The 18,168-nt window shown below is 53.4% G+C and overlaps 1 long non-coding RNA gene across 1 annotated transcript; it reads right to left on the bottom strand.

Annotated features, from left to right (window-relative positions):
* Window positions 1-8,764: 8,764 nt before the first annotated feature.
* Window positions 8,765-10,353, bottom strand: LOC307048865. The gene is made up of 2 exons (XR_013810726.1): window positions 9,950-10,353; window positions 8,765-9,083 (listed from the first exon to the last, which is right to left on the bottom strand). It is a non-coding gene; the product is annotated as an uncharacterized lncRNA (long non-coding RNA).
* Between the last annotated feature and the right edge of the window lie 7,815 nt (window positions 10,354-18,168).

Genomic DNA, 18,168 nt, shown 5'->3' with positions numbered 1-18,168 from the left:
CCCACCGTGCGCCAGGCTCGGAGCACGTGCTGGGGTCCCTCCAGAGACCAGAGCTGAGCTGGAGCTCCGGAAACTGGGTCAGACGCCCTCTCGGACCTCCGGTGTCTCTCCCCACCGGCTTTGTGCCACCAGCAGGGCCGGATGTTCCAGCTGTCCCATGATCTGAACCTTCCAGGAGGGAAGGTAGCTCCCAGCCCATGAAGGAAAGAAAAGGCACCAGGGCCACGTACAGGGAGCCACGAAACGGGGTGTGGTCTCGGCACAAAGAAGACGACACTGCCAACTCAAAGACATCCAGCTCATCTTCACTCTCAAAACCCCAGCAGAGATCCTGGTGATGCGGGTAGATGTGACTCCTGGAACAGGAAAAGCATTGGAAGCTTCCCCCAGAAACAAACCGGTTCGTCCCCACGGCAGGAATTAAAAGGAACAAAGTACATCATTCAACAGGGATGTCTCAGAAGCAGTATGTTGAGCGAAGGAAGTCAGACACACAACAGAACCCACTACATGATCCACGTACGTGAAGTTCAAGATCGGGCACCATGAATCTGGCGATAAAAATCAGAACCGGGAAACAATGGTGGGAGAGGTGTCCTGACCGGGAGGGACAGGAGGAAACTGGGCTGATGGAAATGTTCTATATCTGGACCGGGGTGTGGTCACCAAGGTACGTTCATTTGTTAAAAACACATGAGACGGGACACCTACGGTTTGTGTATTTCACTGTTTGTAAATCATACCCCAATTAAAATACAACAGAATAGGGGGAAAAAAAGGAGAAAAGGGTTCCTTCCCTCTGGGTTGGAGGGAAAGGCCAGCCCAGGGCCCAGAGTGTGGGGGGTGCCGTGGACTGTGAGGGCAAGAGTTTTCTTCCCCTGCTTTCCAGGCTGGAGTCTCGCTCGGGCTCTGATCAGCCCGCGGCCAGCCTGAGGCGCCAGCCACCTTCACTACACAGAGGCGGGTGGACGCGAACAGAGTAGAAGGCCCCCGTCCAGGGGCTGCTGAGCACCGCTCTCCCCCGCTCATAAATCAGGCCCTCCTTCCGCCTGAGGCATCCAGGCTGAGCCCTCCCTGGTGTCCTGCTGCCATGGCGACCGCCCCAGCCTGGATTTGGACTCCTGGGGCCTGAGCTCATCCTGTCAAATCTCCCACCTTCCCATATCCTCTGCCTCGTCCACACCTGCGACCTCTCCTCCCGAAGCCGCGGCTGTGTGTGATGTCCTGGAAACACAGCCTGGGCCAGCGGGTGTGCAGGCTCTGCCAGAAGAGCCCCAGGTCCCTCCACTCTCCCAGTCCCCGCCGAGAGGCCTGCAGACTGGAGCCCACTGGGGCCCAGAGGGATCACACATCTTAGAGCCGCACCTCTCCCCCCTCCCCATCTGGCCCTGGCAGGGAAGCATCTCCCCATCTGGCATACAAACACCCCTTTGGGGATCAATCCACCCAGAAGTGTGGTCTGCAGGGCTGGGGCACTGAGTGCTTGCGGCCTCCTTGCTTTGCCCTGTCACTGGCCCAGCCAGCGTTTACCCTCTGAGGCCCACATGCAGCGGCCACAGGGGCAGCGTGGGGCGTCCGACAATAGTGACCAGCATCCGCTCCAGCCAGGCAGCTCCTGACACACTAACCCTGACCCTAACCCTAGGACGACTCTCGCCATTCCATGGGGTAGCAATGACTGTCCCCGTCTTACAGACGAGGGGCCGGAAGCCCGGAGGGGGTGTCACAGGAGCCCGGGTCAGACTGACCCCCACCTCCCACCGCAGAGGCCCCAGGAGCAGCTGAGGACCAGGAGGTGGCCTCTCACCCACCAGGGAGAGTCAGGACCGGGGCTCCCCTTGGCAGGAGAGAGGGACGGACACCCACGAACAACCCACCCCTTCCCCTCGAGGTATCAGTGAGCAAGGATTTCCTGAGCCTGACTCCGTGCCGGGACCCAGCCAGGCCACCTCCAGCTCGAAGGCCAGCCTAGCGTGGCCCAGCGGGCTTTCCTCTGCCCTGGGCGGCCTCTCCCAGACACATCGGCCCGCCAGCCCCCACCCGGATCCCAGACACGGGGCTTTGTCTGCGCTGGACGTGGTGCCAGAGTGTCCCGGGCCCTCTGGCCAGCTCAGCAGGGCCTTCCCACCCTCTTCCCACAACTACTCCAACCCTGTGGCCACGTTCTGGGCCCCCCTAGTGGCCAAGACCAGCAAAAGGAAGCGGTGGGATGACTCAGGGTTGACGTGGCCTCAAGAGACGTGCCCCTGTGATGACATCTGGTAGGGAGATCGGTAACGGCGGAGAGGTCTGGATTCACAGGAGATGTGGACCTCGGGAGGGGCCGGTGTGTCAGCTCCAGACCAGCTAACAAGCCAAAGAGTCTCAATGTATTGCCAGATGAACACAGGCTAAATTCATGCAAAATGGTTATTTTCAACTCTGAGGAGAAAATGAGAAACAGAACTCAAAATATAACACTTTGACAGTGGTCCTTGGACTAACTGGGTAAAATTTGCAGGAGTGATAAAAGTGGCACCCAGAGAGCCTCTGCTACTAGTTCTCTGGGTGGTTCCCCACACAACCAGGGATGATACACTAATAACTCGATTCCCTGTCTTGCCACCTTTAGACAATATCTACCGTTATCCGACAAAATAGTAGAAAATAAGAATCTTTCTCCTTCTCTTCCTCCCAATATTTTATTTTCATTCCTTTTATTGGTTATTTCCCACCTATAATCTTGAGTTTCGTTTTCTTGTTTTAGGACACTTTGACGACTCTCTTGAACCCCCAGCTGGATGAGACGAGAGAACTGGAGAACCTCCTGCGCACTGCCCTGCCCCCTCCCCTTGGTCACATACGCTTGATTCTCCTTTGCCCGGCGACAAGCAGCCACCCTAAGCTTGCTTCAAAGGGAATGCAGGTCACTTATGGTGTCTGGACTACGGGAGTGTGGTTTATACCAGCCTTGGAGGCTCCCAATCTCACTTTCCTCGTCTGTAAAATGGGGACAGCATAAGCAGGTCCTAATGCCTCACAAGACAAGATGGGGAGGACAAGGCACGTGAGTGACACTTACAAGGCTTTTTGTAAATAAGATCACACGACATGCAGCCTGGAACGGTAATGATGGCTCACGTTGGCGGGGCCGCTTGGATAACTCTCCGAACCTCAGTTTCTTCACCAGTGAAATGGGGAGAAGATTAGTGCCCGTCTCGCTAAGAGGTTGTAAAGACAAACTGAAATCATAAAAATCAAACTGCTTTGTACTCAGGGCATCCCTGTCCCAATTTAAGGAGTCATGACACCAGTTCCCTCTTTCGGGAGATAAAACTGCAGCTCAGGCCCCAGCACATCAGGCGGAGGGGAAATGCACAGCTCTCTAGAGGGCATTTGGGGAACAACTGGGAAATCTGAATGTGGCCCATTTGTTAAATATAATAATGCTATTAAATTCACTATCATTGGGTGTGATTGTGGGGCTATAAGTCCTCACTCTCAGGAAATGCATGGGCAATAGTTAAGGGTTAAATACCACCATCTCAGCAAGTTATTTTCAAATGGCTCGGGAAAGTGTTATTATATATACACTGATGTGGATAAATGGAGAGAGAGAGACACAGCATCGGAGCAAAGCGTTACCAGTCAGAGAATCCAGTCGCTGTCCTATCTCTCACCTTCTCTACTGATTTGACATCTTTTCAAAATAAAACATTACAGGGAAAAAACTTTCCAGGTCGGAAGCACCCTAACTGTCGTGGCGCCTTTCTTGTCCCCAGGGAAGCAGGGGCGGGCCCTGACCCCGCAGCTGCCACCATCCCCCCCCCCGAGTGCGTGCGTGGCATGGGGGTGCCGGGGAGGGCCCAGGGACTCCCAGAACCGCCCCAGACGAGGCCAGGCGGGCAGCCGCCGGTGGGTCCCGGCCGGGGCGTCAGCTGTCTCCTTTGTTAAAGGAGAACAGACAGACAGTTGGCATCTTAGCAGCACCTGGAGCCCAGCCTCCTGCCCAGTCAGCTCAGTCATCTGCACCAATGAGCTTGGCGAAGAGGCACCGGTGACTGGCTTTACAGTCACCTACTGGGGACCTATTCTACACTCCGCTCCAAGTCTGCAGAAAGCTAGGGAACAGCAAAAGAACACGAGGCAACACACACAGGAAAGGGCAAAAGACGCCACTGGCCTCTCCCTGCTTTATGCCTTATCCTGTGTCCCCAGCTGGACAGCCAGCTCACAGGCTCTGGGGGGCGATCCACACGTCAGAAAGAGAGCTGCCTTCCCGGCTGATGACGGGCGATCTGCCGATGTGCAGGGAGCTCGGGACTGGAGAGCCGTCCTCTGTTCGGAGGGAGATGGACCCCGGCTTCTCCTAAGGGTGATTCGTGCAACGAGGAGAGTGAGGGGACTCTCACCCTGACCGTCCCTGGACCAGTGCAGGCTCCATGGGCTCACGTGACCCAATCACTCTCCGAGTGGATTTCCCAACCTGGCCAGATCACAGGAATCACTGTGGTGGAAGGGTAGAGATCAGGCGACCGGGGAACAGTGTCTGAGGAGTGAAGCATTTTCATTCAACTCTCCCTGGGGAAGAAGTGGAGTCTCCACCAGGTGCTCTGGCGGCCCAGGTCCCACAGACAGCACTGAGGCCAGTGGGGAGAATATGATTCCAATCGCTAATATCTGTGGAATATTCATCACGTGCTGAGGACTTTGCGTTCAAAGTCAAGACCTGAAACTTGATTCCCAGTCTGCCTCACTTCATGGTCCAAATTCTTACCATGACATCATCTGTCTTCCCAGAAAACACCTGAGATCATACCCAGTGAGGATGATATGAAGGAAACAGGGCAGAGGAGGAGCCCGGGCAGCGCGTGGCACCTGCTTCCAGACCCTGAAAGGCTGTCACCATGCGGGGCAATAGCACTTGCTCTGCGAGGTTTATTGCTAGCCCCCCACTTTATTTGGGGGTGCATTTGGTGAAGCCCATTCACCTTTGGTATCTTCACCAGAGGCAGTCACACCCACGAAAGATAAACCCAGGAGGAACCCTGAAGGACAGAGCATTCAAATACAGAACCAGATGGCTTCAGCACACAGTCGTGGGGGGTCCCCAGCCGGAGGACCCTGGAGGGGATGGTTTAGAGGCGCCTGTGGTACCTGGAAAGCAAACATGGGGCTTCGTGACATGGTTCTTTCCAACTTTGAAAGTTTAGTTCTACGGAAGTTGGCATTTATTCTATTTACAAATGGATTTTAAAGTCGGGGAGGGATGTAAAGTGGGTCAGTTTTACTGTCCAGATGGGGAGGGAGTTGCGTCACTGAAAGCGGTGACCAGCCAAGGGTTCCAGGGACGAAATCAGCTCAGCCGCCAAGCGGTCGTAACCCTCACTGTGCATCAGAGTCACGAGGGCAGCTGTGTCCAAACCAAGGGAAGCTGACATCTGGGGCTGGGCCCAGGGACCCGTCCGTCCTGGTCAAAGCTCCCCAGTGAGTCCGACAGGCCGTCAAGATGGAGCCACTGAGCTGGAAAATGCAGCTCACACTGGGGTGGCCTTGGTGCCCTCCGAGCCCCATGAAGACCCGGAGTCAGTTCACGTCTACACCTGGGTCAGCTCATGTCTACACCTGGGTCAGCTCATGTCTACACCTGGGTCAGCTCATGTCTATACCTGGGTCAGCTCATGTCTACACCTGGGTCAGCTCATGTCTACACCTAGTGAACTCATGTCTACACCTAGGTCACTTCATGCCTATACCTGGGTCAGCTCATGTCGACACCTGGGTAAGCTCATGTCTACACCTAGTGAGCTCATGTCTACACCTGGGTCACTTCATGTCTACATCTGGGTCAGCTCATGTCTACACCTGGGTCAGTTCATGACTACACCTGGATCAGCTCACGTCTACACTTGGGTCAGCTCATGTCTACACCCGGGCTCGTCAAACGTCTCTGACACAGGGGCAGTGGTTGAGCGAGTGTTTGTAAGTCAAAAAGATCTGAATCAAAATCCCTCTAAGATGTTCCCTTTGGACATGGGGTGAGGTCCTTTAACCCTTCAATGCCTCAAAGTCCTGACTTTTCTAGTTATTACGAAGTTTTCACAAATTCACAGACATAGAAAGTAGGTTGGTGGTTGCCAGGGGGTGGGGGGTGGGGAGAAGACGAAGAGTTACTGTTTACGGGGACAGAGTTGTAGTCTGGGAAGATGAGAAAGTTCTAGAGGCGGAAGGTGACAACAGTTATACAACAATGTACTTAATGCCACCGAACCGTACACTTAAAAGTGATTAAAATGGTCAATTTTGTGCTATATATATTTAACCACAATAAAAATCTTTAAATGTTTAAAGTACAATAACTACAAAGAAAACTATAATAAACATGCACCCACCCACCCAACTACAGAATGTTAGCACTTTGTCAAATTTTCTTCAGTTTTTAAAATAAAAAAATGAAATTTTGCATATTTTTTTAAAAAAAGCTTTCAGAGGGATTTTTCTCAGGAATTCAAGGGTACTTCAACATAAGAAAATCAATGTAATTATCAAAACACATGATGAACTCAACTGACACAGAAAAAAAGCATTTGACAAAATCCAACACACTTGCATGATAAAATACACTTAGAAAAGCTGGATTAGAAGGGATTTCTTCAACACGATAAAGAGATTTTATGAAAAACCCACAGCAAACGTTCTACTCAGCGCTGAAGACTGAAAGCTTTCCCTCTAAGATCAGGAACAAGACAGGGCTGCCTGCTCTCACCAGCCACTCAACGCTGGATGGGAGGTTCCAGCCAGAGCAGTCAGGGAAGAAAAAGCAGTAAAAGCCATCCACTGGAAAAGAAGAAGTAAAACTATCTCTATTCACAGTTGACATGACCCTGCATATGGAAAACCCCAAAGAATCCACCCATACAAAAGCCAAAAGAGCTAATAAACAAATGTTTCAGGCGACAAGATCAACACACAAAAATCAATTGTGTTTCTACACACCGCAGTGAACAATCCAAAAAAGAAACTGAGAAAACAACCCCACTTAGGAAAGCTTTCAGAGCATCGGAGGACTGGGCATCAGAAGAGTCTCAGGGCCCCTTGAAGTGGGGACATCTCGTTATTAATGGTCCTTGGTGGAGGAGCATGCATCAGTGAGCACCTTTAGTTTTTCATGTGTGTTAGTGTGTCTCTTACTAGAATCAAGTAGAGCAAACAGATCTGATGGGGATGATGGTCTGTGCAAGAGAAACGGAACCCCAGCCGCAGGCAGGCCAGAGTGACGTGGGGCTCGGCCATCTTGCCTCCCTTCACATCTCAAGAGCCACAGGAAGCTGGGAAGCAAAATCCCAGGCCCCTTGGAGGAAATCAGGCCTGAGTCAGCCTTCCTAGGAGGGGGAGGGAACAGACGAGGCCCAGGAAATTGTTTACATAGGGGGGGTGTTTTCCACTTGAAAAGTTGGTGGGTTTTTTTCTTTTTTAAGTTGAAGAAGGAACTGGAAGTGTTTTTAATGATCGTTTTGTGACTCGGGGCCAGAAAGATGGAGTGTTTGCCAAGGAGAGACCCACTTCTCAGTTCTAGACTCTACGAGCTGGTGGTTGGTTCCTTGACAGAGATGCTCTCCTTCCCCCTTGTTTCTGTCCCTCTCTCTTGCCAACAGCTATGGAACATCTTCTGAGATCTACGGATGGCAGTACTAGGAAGAGAAACATTCTGATGCACGGAAGTGACTGGCTGAAAGGGAAGGAGCCCTAGACGGGGAGCCAGAAGCCCTGCGTTCTAGGCTGGCTTCCGCAGCGCCAGCTGCACAGCTTTGAGCCCCTCCGCTCCCTCCTGTAGGCCTTGATTCCCCGCTGTAAAGGGGAGGGCAGGGCAGGGGCTGGGAGGGGAAGACCTCTTTAGACTAGTGCTTCTGAAGGCCAAACCCTTTAAGAATTCAAAAGAACTTTAAAAGAAAAGGGAAGTGACATTGATGGAAAATGGAAAGATGAAAAGAGAGACAAGTTTGAAAAGATGGACAAGGGCTGTTTCTTCTCTAGGCCATTCTTTCCTGCTGGGCCAAAGCTGGGCTAATACCAGAGGCTCCCAAGGACTCAGGAGGGGGCCAGGTTTGGGGAGGGAAGGAAAAACAGCATTCCTGTTCTCAGTTTGCTCAGGCCAGGACTTCCCAAGGAGATTCCAGAAAAGGCCTGCATGCTTAAAGCTTGCCCACCTGTGAACAAATCAACCTCATCATGGACCAGGTTTTCAGGGGGAAAAGGGGCTGGGGGGATGGTGGTGGAGGCAAATCAAACGACTCCCGAAGAAAGACATAAATAAGAATAAATGGGCACCGGAGTTGGATGGGAGACCTCTGGGTGGTACCTAAAAATTTTTTTCCCAATTGTATTAATTTGGCAAACATTTGAAAGATGCCTGCTGAGTGTTGGGCGTGGTCAGACAGGACAGCGGGCAGGAAGGCCTCCACAGGGAGATAAAAACACAAAGCAGAATGGAAACCTGCCCCCAGGGGACTTCAGAGTAGGGGCTGTTCCCTCTAAACCTGGGGAGCCCGGGAAACAGACCCTAGAGGCTGGAGCACAGATCAGAAAAGCCCTGGCCATTCTTTCGTGCTCCATGGTACACAAGTCAGGAACGACCTGCTCGCGGGTCATCCAGGAAGTGAGCAACACAGGCTGATACAGACCTACAAACTGATCAGCAACTTTCCCCTAGAAACCACTGGTGGAAGCACGGACCACTGTAAAGCTCATCTCGGGCGAGGAAACTCACAATCACTGCGACTCCCTGTCTCATTTTCCCAGTTTAATCCCAAAGACACACAAACCCAAATTCAAAGCAGGATACAAAAAATTCATAAGCAGGCTGGAGTCATCTGTGTCTTTGGCCTGAAGGGAGCCCAGGTCGACCTAGTGGCAGCTCCGCCTACTCGGGGGAGGGTTCTTTGTGTGAAGTCCTGCAGCCCCGTTAGAAAAGAGTCGCAGGGGACACCGCGTAGGGGAACGACGCAGGCAGGATGCAAACCCAGGCAGACCCTCTACTTCTGCAGCGCGAACAAGGCCGCAGGCTTCTCAGCTTGAATTTGAACGAGCCAATGGTGTGCCAACCGCTGAAACGGGAAGCCAGATAAACAGCACATTATCGAGGGGCATCCGGCGCGTCCCAGAAGCCGGCGCCAGCTGCGCCCCGGGCTGCCTTAACAAAGTGCCATTGACTCACCAGCTGATGTTCCCATGTTGGGCTCGGGGACAAGGAACCCTCTCTGCAGGGTGGACGTCACCGCTGCACACCATCCCCACCGCCCCCACTCACGCCTCCCCTCTCTGCCCCCTGCAGACTCCGCCAGTTCTTTATCTTCCGACCAGTTTCTGTCGGCTCTGAGAACAGAAGGGACTCCAGGGCCCAAGCACCGGGGACTCTTAGGTGAGCTCCCAGAGCGGCCACCCTCTCTTTTTCCCTCCCTCCCAGCTGCTCCGGGAAGCTTTCTCAGGCGTGCCAGGAGGACAGCCTCCGGGGCCCGTGCGATGCTTCTCAGTGCATCCCGGGGCCAGAGAACGTTTTCTGGAACAGTGTGCCAAGGTCACCTGCCCAGCTGTTCAGCTCGCTCCGCTGGGGTGGGAGGAGAAGATGTGGGCGGGTGTGTGTGTGTGTGTGTGTGTGTGTGTGTGTGTGTGTGTGTGTGTGTGTAATGTAGCCCTCGGTGTCTCTGATCAGAGGATCTCAACACACTTTCAACAGCAAGGCAAGGGAAACCGAGGCTCAGAAAGGTTGGACTTGGGTGGCCCATGGTGAGTCAACTCCTGGACCAGACGCGCAGCCCCGCGGGGACGCTCAGCCTCCCGCGGGCGCAAGCTAACTCCCCCCGGGGCTCGGGCCCTCCTGCCCCGCAGGACCCGCCAGCCCAGTCCCGCAAAGCGGGGAGCATCAGACTCGAACCCACCCCGCGACCGCCCGGTCCCTGCGCGGGCCACTCACCCGCGCGCCTGCGCCCCGGGGCCCCGGGTCCACGCATCCCGACGGCGCCGGCCAGGCCCACGTCGCGAGGAGAAAGTTCTCAGGCTCCCGCGCTGATCGGCGCCCCCGGAGTCTCGGCGTCCGCGCTCCGGTCGCGGGTGGCACTACGGCCGCCGCCGGCCCGGGCCCCACGACGCTGAGGAAGGCGGCATCCCGAACAAAGTGCGTCCCCTGCCGGGCGCGGGGCGGAGCCTGGTGACCCGCTGCCCCGGGCACACGCCGGCCGCCTCCCCGGGCCGGGGGCGGAGGCTGCGCCGCCGAGCGCCCCGCTCCCCCCGCGCTGTGCCAGTTGAACCCGCAGAGGGGCGGAGGCGCCGGGCCCTTCCAGACTTTGTCATTGGAAAGCTATTCCCGTAACCCTTTCCTGCCTTCGCCTTCCGTCCCGCCTCCGCGGCCGCAGAAAGGCGGAGCTGGGTGGCGGGGCAGGAAGCCTCCGCACAATCAAGCCTTTCCTCGGCCGGGACCCGCCGCTTCCAGGCCCGGCCGCCCCACCCCCACGCGCCCTCGGGCTGCCGCCGGCCGGCAGTGCTTAGGAGCGCGGACAGAGGGGTCGGCCGGGCCTTCCCACCCCCTTCCGCCCGCGCCCCCTTCCTTCCTCTCTGTTCTGTTCCGCTTTCTGGGCTGGGACGCGGATGCAGAGGGGAGGGGAGACCCCAGAAGGGCCGGGCATATAGTAGGTGCTCAGTAAAATGCGCGGGGCTTTGCCCCACCTCGCGACCCTGCCACGGCCCTTTCTCCTTCTAGGGCCTGGGAGGGGGAGGAGGGGGAGGAGGGGGAGGAGGGAGGGGGAGGAGGGAGGGGGAGAAGAAACGACCAGACCCAGAGAGAGTGGCTGGAAGTGGGGCCTCGGCCAGAACCCAGTGCAGCCTCGGCAGTGCGGCCTCCACCGACCCTGCCTCCCGGGACAGGGCAGCGGAGGTCAGGTGCCTGGGCTTCTGGAGCAGGCTTCGAGCTCCGGGAGAAAGGCAGCAGTGCGACCAAGGACCCACCAGATCGGGACCAGAGGCGTCGCCAGCTCCGGCCAGCAAACAGGATTGATTATTTCCGGGACCAGCTCCCTGGGAGGTCTCCCAAAGCTTCACCAGCAACGGGTCAACCCGAGCGGAGCAGGGTCAGCAGAGTCCTGCCCACCCCCGTCCAATCAGTCCGCCAGGTCACAGTGGCTGTGGACCTAAGGGGGTGATAAAGGGCCACTAGACAGTGGACTGGTAGTGACATTGAGGAAGTTCCCAACTAACCAGGGAAAAGGATTTTTATATGGTCTCTGTTCTTGAAAGGAATGAGTTGCCTTTTCTTCGCAGGGGAGGGGGCTGTCTCAGAGGGACGCATGGGGCGAGGCCTTGCCCTGCAGGTACAGTGGCTGGAAGTGTGGGCTCGAAGGCAGGTGGCCTGGGTTCATATCCTGGGTCTGCTCCTCATCAGCCACGGGAACCAGAACGGATTCTTTAACCTCTGACCATTTCAGTTTCTTCATCTGTAAACTGGGGTAATGACAGTTGCCATCTCCTACGATTGTTGGAGAGTAAGTGTGATAATCTAGGTGGCACACTCAGAAGAGTGGCTGGCACTACTCAGTAAACATTAATTATTATTTTGATCTCTGAGTCATGCAACCCTGCATCCAGTTTGGCATTCAGCCATGTGCTAACTGGAATCTCTCTTGCTTTTCACAGGCTCCTCGGCCTGCAAAGGGGAGCCTGGTCCTCTCGGAAGAAGCACTGTCCTTTCTCGAGGGCTCATAGGGTGGGCCGGCTGAGTTCCTCACCTCCTCGGTCTAGGGACCAAGGATTACACAGCAGGCTTGCAAAGCAGTTTCAGAGACTGAACTGCCCTCTGGTCCACGGTGAGGCTGCACACGGGGCCCCACCCATACTGGTAATGGCAGGAAGATGCTGTTCCTTGGGTGCTGAATGGGGAAGAAGGCTAAAGCCATGGTTTTCTTTTTCTAGTTTATTTATTTATTTATTTTTGGCTGCGTTGGGTCTTTCTTGCTGCACAAGGGCTTTCTCTAGTTGCGGCGAGTGGAGGCCACTCTTCGTTGCAGTGCACGGGCTTCTCATTGCGGTGGCTTCTCTTGTTGCGGAGCACGGGCTCTAGGCCCCGTGGGCTGCAGAAATTGTGGTGCGCGGGCTCAGTAGTTGTGGCTCGCGGGCTCTAGAGCGCAGGCTCAGTAGTTCTGGCGCACTGGCTTAGTTGCTCCGCGGCATGTGGGATCTTCCCAGACCAGGGCTTGAACCCGTGTCCCCCGCATTGGCAGGCGGATTCTTAACCACTGCGCCATCAGGGAAGTCCCAAGCCATGGTTTTGTAAGGGTTAAATCTCTTCCACTGTGAGATCAGTATTTCTCTCCCGTTCATGAATGGCTGATCATACCAGTCCCCTGACCCTGCTCCAAATGTCCCAGTCACAGACCTGCAGCAGTGAAGTGTGTCTGGATAAACACGCTGGCATATGGACAGGTAGGGGGGTGGGCAGGGGATAAACAGACCAGCTCTAGTTGTGCTGAAGGGCAGAGGCAGTGACAGCTCCTGAGAGACAAGGTGGTGGGACAGGGCGGCAGAGAGAAGCCACAGGGACCGTGGACGCAGGGCTGCCTGGGTGGGAAGTCGGGTCCCCCCCAGCCCAGGAGAGGCCTCTACCAAGTGCCTGCCTGTGAGCAGTTTTCCTCCAAACACAGTGACGACTCTGTTGCTCTAAATCAAGCAAATGGCTTTTCCTTAAATATGAAAATCAATAAGAAGTAAAGGCAAGGGCCTGGCCACCGGGAGAGGAGAGTGGAGGGGCTGGCCACAAGGGAAACGATGAGATTTAGGCTCAGGATCATCCCCCCGCCCCACCGCGAGGCAGCCTCCAGGCCCTGCTGACCCCCCTGTGACTCCTTAAACCCGACAGCTGCCCCTGGTCCCCTCCTCCATCCACGGCTTAGAGCCCATCCTGAATCAGGGCAGGAGATTTGTTAACGAGAGGATTAATGTCAACGTGACAAATAGGTTTTAAAAAATCAGCCCAGGAGCCTGTTGTCACCCTGTGGTCTCAGACCTGGCTTGAGTTGAGAGGCTCTGGGAGCCCCAGCAAGCTCAGCAAGTAGCATTTCCAGGCCTGGCCTGATTTCCTGGGGCCCCTGCCCATTTCCTGCCAGCTTGAGCTCTGAGGACCGATGCTAATCTGTTTTACGTTTGCGATCCGGGAGTTTGCACTGTCAGAGCTCCCACGTCCCATGTGGCCCGCGAGGTTCTGTCTGCATCTTCCAGCTCCTGTTAGGCGTTCAGAGCCGTCTGTAAAGCAGGGATGGGAGCACAGCACACCACTTTATTTCTTGAGCCTTTAATAAACGTCGTTAGAGGGAGCCTCTGGCCTCCTCCTTGGAAGAACAGTGGAAAAACACTGGGTGTCAGAAGACCTGAGTCCACACTCTGGCGGGGCCCTTGCCGAAGCACACGCTCATCTGTAAGCGGGGTGACACCCAGGGGACACCACCGCCTACCGAGGCCTGGGTGAGCGTTCAGTGAGAGAGCCGAAGAGAAGATGGGGTACGCAGTGCTGAGCATTTGCCAGCAGAAGCGCGATTATCAAACAGAAAACACATCTCATACCCCGGCCCCACCCCATCCCACCCGCATCACATCCCCTGGGGTATACGCTCCGAAAACCCGCTTTTTTTTTTTTTTAACATCTTTATTGGAGTATAATAGCTTCACAGTGGTGTGTTAGTTTCTGCTGTATAACAGGGTGAATCAGGTATACGTAAACAAATATCCCCATATCTCCTCCCTCTTGCGTCTCCCTCCTTCCCTCCCTATCCCTCCCCTCTAGGTGCTCACAAAGCACCAAGCTGATCTCCCTGTGCTATGTGGCTGCTTCCCACTACCTATCTATTTTACATTTGGTAGTGTATATATGTCCATGCCACTCTCTCACTCATCCCAGCTTACCCTTCCCCCTTCCCGTGTCCTCAAGTCCATTCTCTACGTCTGCATCTTTATTCCTGTCCTGCCCCTAGGTTCTTCAGAACCATTTTGTTTTTTTTAGATTCCATATTATGTGTTAGCATAATGGCCACCATTATGCTATGTTAGAGAAATGTTTTTTTCTCTTTCTGACTTACTTCACTCTCTATGACAGACTCTAGGTCCATCCACCTCACTACAAATAACTCAATTTCATTTCTTTTTATGGCTGAGCAATATTCCATTGTACATATGTGCCACATCTTCTTTATCCATTCATCTGTCAATGGACACTTAGGTTGGTTCCATGTCCTGGCTATTGTAAATAGAGCTGCAATGAACATTGTGGTACATGACGCTTTTTGAATTACGGTTTTCTCAGGGTATATGCCCAGTAGTGGGATTGCTGGGCCGTATGGTAGCTCTATTTTTAGTTTTTTAAGGAACCTCCATACTGTTCTCCATAGTGGCTGTATCAATTTACATTCCCACCAAAAGTGCAAGAGGGTTCCCTTTTTCTCCACACCCTCTCCAGCAGTTATTGTTTGTAGGTTTTTTGACGATGGCCATTCTGACCGGTGTGAGGTGATACCTCGTAGTTTTGTTTGTTTGTTTGTTTGTTTTTTTGCGGTACGCGGGCCTCTCACTGTTGCGGCCTCTCCCGTTGCGGAGCACAGGCTCCGTATGTGCAGGCTCAGCGGCCATGGCTCACGGGCCCAGCCGCTCCGCGGCATATGGGATCCTCCCGGACCGGGGCACGAACCCGTATCCCCTGCATCAGCAGGCGGACTCTCAACCACTGCGCCACCAGGGAGGCCCCTACCTCGTAGTTTTGATTTGCATTTCTCTAATGATTAATGATGCTGAGCATCCTTTCATATGTTTGTTGGCCATCTGTATGTCTTCTTTGGAGAAATGTCTATTTAGGTCTTCTGCCCATTTTTGGATTGTGTTGTTTGTTTTTTTGGTATTGAGCTGCATGAGCTGCTTATAAATTTTGGAAATTAATCCTTTGTCAGTTGCTTCATTTGCAAATATTTTCTCCCATTTTGAGGGTTGTCTTTTCATCTTGTTTATGGTTTCCTTTGCTGTGCAAAAGCTTTTAAGTTTCATTAGGTCCCATTTGTTTATTTTTGTTTTGATTTCCATTTCTCTAGGAGGTGGGTCCAAAAGGATCTTGCTGTGATTTATGTCACAGAGTGTTCTGCCTATGTTTTCCTCTAAGAGTTTTATAGTATCTGGCCTTACATTTAGGTCTTTAATCCATTTTGAGTTTATTTTTGTGTATGGTGTTAGGGAGTCTTCTAATTTCATTCTTTTACATGCAGCTGTCCCAGCACCACTTATTGAAGAGGCTGTCTTTTCTCCATTGCATATTCTTGCCTTCTTTATCAAAAATAAGGTGACCATATGAGCGTGGGTTTATCTCTGGGCTTTCTATCCTGTTCCATTGATCTATATTTCTGTTTTTGTGCCAGTACTACACTGTCTTGATTACTGTAGCTTTGTAGTATAGTCTGAAGTCTGGGAGCCAGATTCCTCCAGCTCTGTTTTTCTTTCTCAAGATTGCTTTGGCTATTCGGGGTCTTTTGTGTTTCCATACAAATTGTGAAATTTTTTGTTCTAATTCTGTGAAAAATGCCGTTGGTTGTTTGAGAAAACTTGCTTTTGAGCGATAGAAATCTGACTGTCTACTAACAACCCTCATCCTCTCTGGCTTGATCCGTTAACCAGCAAGGAGCTTCACGGGAGTGGGATGGGGGTGTATGGGTGTGGCAGTTGTCCCCATGTGGCTACCCTGGCCTCAGGGTGCCAGGCCCCTGTGTTGATGGTCTAGACGAGGACCCGGGAGGAACGGTCTGTGAGGAAGAGCTGGCACTGGGCTGCATGTTTCAGGACAGTGAGGCTTGCCTTATGGGGAAGATGCTTTTTTTCCCTTTCTATCACCAGGAAGTGAGCCCTGCTGACAGCCAGTCACGGTGTTTTTCCAAAGATGGCTTTTCCAGAGGGGTGCTTCTGGAAGGGACCAGCAGGGTAGGAATGTGGTGGGCAGGGAGACATGCTTCCCTTTTGGGAGGCTGGCTCTGGCTGGAGCTGCCCCGAGAAGATAATAACAGTCCGACTTACAGAGCTCTTGCTGGGTACTGACTGCTAGTCTAAGCCCTTAACATCCGTCTCATTTTTGTCTCTATTTTGTAGGTGAAGAAATTGAGGTTGAGATCTTGCCTGGGTCCCCAGCCGGTCAGTGCTGGAGCTGGGACTTGCATCCCGGCAGCCTGGCACCCGAGGCCACGTGCCCTGGTGCCATGCAGATCCACAGAGGAAAGGGGGACTTGGAGACCATGTGGGGCCCGGGGAGGGGCTCTGTCACTCAGCAGCTGCTGCACATTTCTTCCTTTCTCCCTTCTTAATGGCTTTTTTGGAGTATAACTGACATACTATAAAATTCACCCCTTGTAAGTATGCGAGTCCATGATTTGTACTAAAGCTACAGAGTTGTGCAGCCATGACCACAACCAGGTTCTAGAACACGTGCTTCACCCCAGACGCTTCCTTGCTCAGCTGCTTTAACGAGTCTCGACTCCCTTGTCTGTAAAGCGGGAACGACACCGCCTGCCTTGTAGGCCTGTCCCAAGCATTAGATGAGCATGTAAGTGGCGTATGGTAAATGCATGAGTTATTACCATTCTGGTCTCTTAGAGTCACTTACGTACAGACTTTCAGAGCTGGGTGTGGTCTGGAAGGCTGTCGAATCCCACCCTCTCCTTCAACATATACGAAACCAAGGTGCCAAGAAGGTCAGCAACTCACCGCTAAGGACACGCCGCTCAGGACACGCTGCACGTTGAGTGGCGGGGCTGGACTGGAAGCCAGGCCTCTTGGTTGGTAGTTCGGTGCTCTCTTATCTCCCATGAGACTTTCCCCTGAGGCACGGGGGAGGTGTGATTGCCACCCCCCCCCCCTTTTTGGGGGCCCCCAGGGCAATGCTGACCGGCAGGCATGGACTGCCGGAGTTTGCTTGTGCGGGTGGAAGACTGCCCAGGACTCTGGCCTTGGAGAGAGAGTGCAGCGGGGAAGGCTGGGTGCAGAATCCAGGGACACGGCCCAAGGTGGAGGCCGAGGCAGGAATGTCCACTGTCGGGACAGAGGACGCATTGATTCCAACCACCCACAGGCTGGCCAGCTTCATGGGCACGTGCACAGTCACACGGGACCCCATGTTTGGTTTAATGCTTTGCTGTTGCCCCCTTCAAATTCTTACCGAGTTTTTAAACAAGGGACCCCACATTTTTATTTCACACAGGCCCCCATAAATTGTGTAGCCAGTTTTGCTCACGGGACAGAGAGCAGAGCCCAAGCTTGACTCTCAAGGTCCCAGTAAGGAATAGCATTTCTCCACCCAGAACTTACTTACATATGAGCTATTTCTGTACACGACATGATCGTGGAGTCTTAATATTGAGCATTAAGAGAAATCAAAGTGGCAAAACAATCAGCACACTCTGATCCAAGCTATGTCAAAAGATGCCCCACAAAACTATATATTTCTATGTGCATTATACCTGTATGAAAATATGTTTTTAGAGAACTCTGGAAAGTCTCCAAACTGATAGCAGTGGTTACTTCTGGGAAAGAGTCACCCAGGGCATTGTTAATTCTTTCCGTATGTTTGAATTGCTGGGGGGTTTTTCACAAGGAGAATGTATTCAGGAATTACATAATGACAGGTAAAATGGTAAGATACTCCTAGTATATTCTGTGAACATTTTCTTATATCAGTAAATATTCTTAACACCTTAGGGAAGTGTCTTGTGGGACTTCCCTGGCGGTCCAGTGGTTCGGACTTGGTGCTTTTCACTGCCGAGGGCCAGGGTTCAATCCCTGATCGGGGTTCTAAGATCCCGCAAGCCGCACAGTGTGGCCAAAAAAAGAAAAATTTCTTGAGAGGGAAAAGGAGGGACATGGGGACACTGAAGCATGGAAGGTAGAGGAAAGAAAGAGCTTTGGGTGAGTTAGGGCTGCGGGGAGCAGGCTGGACACGGGGAGGGGAAGGCTGGGTGTGGAAACCATCGCCCAGACGGTCCGTGGGTGCTGGGCGTGACCCCAAGGATTTGGAGGCCGCGGGGCCCACTTCCGTGGCGGGCGGGTGACAGGAGGCGTTAGGGGTATGAGTTGCCAAGTGAACCGGGTGACGAGGTTGTCGAGGTGACTTTGGCTGTGGTGAACAGAGGT

Source organism: Hyperoodon ampullatus, assembly GCF_949752795.1.
Source record: "Hyperoodon ampullatus genome assembly, chromosome: 2".
Lineage (NCBI taxonomy): Eukaryota > Metazoa > Chordata > Mammalia > Artiodactyla > Ziphiidae > Hyperoodon > Hyperoodon ampullatus.
The sequence above is the reverse complement of the archived record's forward strand: the minus strand, read 5'-3'. Positions and strand labels throughout refer to the sequence as shown.